At 36.2% G+C, this 2,934-nt stretch overlaps 1 long non-coding RNA gene across 1 annotated transcript in view; it reads left to right on the top strand.

Annotated features, from left to right (window-relative positions):
- The window catches only part of LOC111815303, a 7,583-nt gene extending 5,110 nt beyond the window's left edge, over positions 1-2,473 (top strand). The window contains exons 2-3 of the long non-coding RNA XR_002820012.1: positions 1,120-1,123; positions 2,464-2,473. This is a non-coding gene — a long non-coding RNA (uncharacterized LOC111815303). The remainder of the gene's footprint in view (positions 1-1,119; positions 1,124-2,463) is intronic.
- Positions 2,474-2,934: the final 461 nt, after the last annotated feature.

Genomic DNA, 2,934 nt, shown 5'->3' with positions numbered 1-2,934 from the left:
TTTAAAACTTAGAATATATTTTTTAAAATAGACATAAGGAATTATATAATTTATATGTTTACACATAAATCCAGAAATCTAACCATAAACAGTCTTGAAGCAAGACAGTCACACAACATTCCTTTTCCTGTCTCTTGCCTTCATTCACCACCCCCTTCTTTTTGAGCAATCATACCTGAGAGACAGCACAGCAGCAACTGGCATGTCATGACAAGCAGCCCAGAAGACCAGAATGACAGGCACTCCAAGCATGAAACTACTATTACAGATTACCATTTTCAGTGCAGTTGCTTAGTTCACAGGTATCAGTATATATAGTAAATTAGGGTGAGAATCTTTCCATTTAACTGCTAGATTCAAAAATCTTCTGGAGATTCTCAGGATCATTGCCTTGCCCATCTTCTACATGTGACTGTATGGCTTATCACTGTCATCTTTCCTAGCTCTTCTCCTTTCCCTCGCTTAAGTAGTTAGACCTCGAGTTCCTGCTTTTCTTTTACTTGTATTATACCTTTCTATTTGTATTTCTTCTTTTGAGTTCTTATACTAGGGAAACTCTATGATATTTACACGTGTGTCTGGTTTATTTCACTTATAGGTATATCTTCAAGTGGCATCCACTTCAATACAAAGGCTTCGAGTTTATCATTCTTTGTAGTTGAGTAATAATTCATCATGTAAAAATACCACATCTTTTTCAACCATTCTTAAGGTTATGGGCATCTTGGTTGTTTCCAAGATTTAGATATCACAAATTGTGTTGCTATAAACATAGCTACACATATATCACTATCATACGATGTTTTCAGTTCCTCTGGGAAAATTCCCAGTAGAGGAATAGCTGGTTTAAATGGGATTTCCTGACCAACTTTTCTAAGGAGTCTACACACTGATTTCCATAATGGTTGCACCAGTTTACATTCCCACCAGCAGTGGAGAAGAGTTCCTCTTTCCCCCCAGCCTCTCCAACATTTGTTGTTGGGTGATTTCTTTATGATAGTCATTTTTTCTGGGGTGATATGACATCTCAATGTTGTTTTAATTTGCATTTCACAGATGGCTAGTGATGTGGAGCATTTTTTCATATATTTATTCGCTTTTTTAATTTCATCCTCTGAGAAGTGTGTGTTCATCTCAGATGCCCATTTCTGGACTGGATCTTTAAATTTTGGGGCCCTAGTGTTTTTTTAGCTCTTTATAAATTCTAGAAAGCAGAGCTTTGTCTGAGTACTTATTTGTCATGATTTTTTTTTCATATTTGTGGGTTGTATTTTCACTTTCTTGGTAATTTCTTTTGACCTGAATAAAACTTCTCAGTAAGAGTAAGTCCCAGTTATTAATTCTTTCACCTGTTTCCCATGCAATTTGATTTTTGCTCATGAACTCTTTGCCTACCCCTATGTCTTCAAGAGTTCCTTCTATTTTCTCTTCCAGGAGATTTAGTGTCTCTACTTTATTGTTTAAATCTTTGATCCATTTTGACTTTAGCTTAGTGCATGGTGATTTACCTGGGTCAAGTTTTAGTTTTGACATGTAGAGAGTCAGTTTTTCCAGCACCATTTTTTAAAGAGGCTATTTTTCTTCCAGTGAGTATATTTGGCCCTTTTGTCAAAGATAAGGTGGCTGAGTGTGTTCGTAGGGGCTTCAGTGTCTCCTCATCTATTCCATTGATCCCTAGACCTATTTTGTTGCCAGTACCATGCTGATTTTATCACAGTAGCCTTTTAGTATAATTTCAAGTCAGGAATTGTAATGCTTCCTGCCTTGTCTTTATTGCCCAGGATTGTCTTTGCTATTCTAGGTCTTTTCTGGTTTGAAATAAATTTTAGGAATGCTTTCTCTACCTCTGTGAGGTATGTTGGTGGTAATCTGATAGGGATTGCATTAAATCTGTACCGCAATTTTGGGAGTATGGCCATCTTCACAATGTTGGTTTTCCTATCCAGGAGCATGGAATATCTTTCCATTTTCTGAAATCCTCTACAATCTCTCTTTTAAGAGCACTGTAATTTTCCTTGAAAAGACCTTTGACTTCTTTAATTAGATTAATTCCAAGGTATTTCAATTTCTTCAGTGCTATTGTAAAAGGTATTGTTTCTATAATTTACCTCTCAGTGTGTTTGTCCTCTGTGTAGAGGAATGCTATTGACTTTTGGGTACTGACTTTATAACCTGCTATGCTGCTGAATTTCTGTATTAATTCTAGTAGCTTCTTGGTGGAGTTTTTTGGAACTTCCACTTAAAGTGTCATGTCATCTGCAAATAATAATAATTTAACTTCTTCTTTGCCTATTCTTATTCCTTTTATTTCTTTCTCTTGTCTAATGGCTCTCGCTAATAATTCCAGAACTATATTGAATAGGAGTGGTGATAGAGGACATGCTTGTCTTGTACCAGATCTAAGAATAAAAGATTTCAGTTTTTGCTTCTTTCATACTTTAAACTTAAAGGAATAAATGCGAGTGTGCTGTCTAGCTGGGTTCTCTGCCCCCAGCGCTCCACTGTGACTTCTGTGGGGCCTGTTGCACATCCTTGGTATTCTGGTTTTGGTGACCCCTGTCCTTTATTTTTTTAAGTATAATTTTTTACTATTGGTATAAAGTACGTTAAAATTTCATATTAAAACATTGGGGTAATGTGTACTTTCAAACTTGTCAGTGGTTCCATTACAGTATTATGGTCCCTATGAACACATATTCCTACCTGCCTAATATCTTTTGGTCATCACAATATGGAATTACCTATAGATGACCACCCCGCAAAACGGGCACTGAGACTACATTGACTTTGTGTGAATGGTTTAAAGAAATGAAAATGCAACTGCATGAGGGACATCTTGGTAATGGAGATCACAGTATTTTTTAGAAAGGGTTTAAAATCAAATATATACTCCCTTCCTTGAAAACCCTTTTTTGGGATGGAACTGAGGACGTT

This window comes from Octodon degus, unplaced genomic scaffold (genome assembly GCF_000260255.1).
Source record: "Octodon degus isolate 3935 unplaced genomic scaffold, OctDeg1.0 scaffold00014, whole genome shotgun sequence".
NCBI lineage: Eukaryota > Metazoa > Chordata > Mammalia > Rodentia > Octodontidae > Octodon > Octodon degus.
This window is presented reverse-complemented; position numbering and strand designations above follow the sequence as displayed.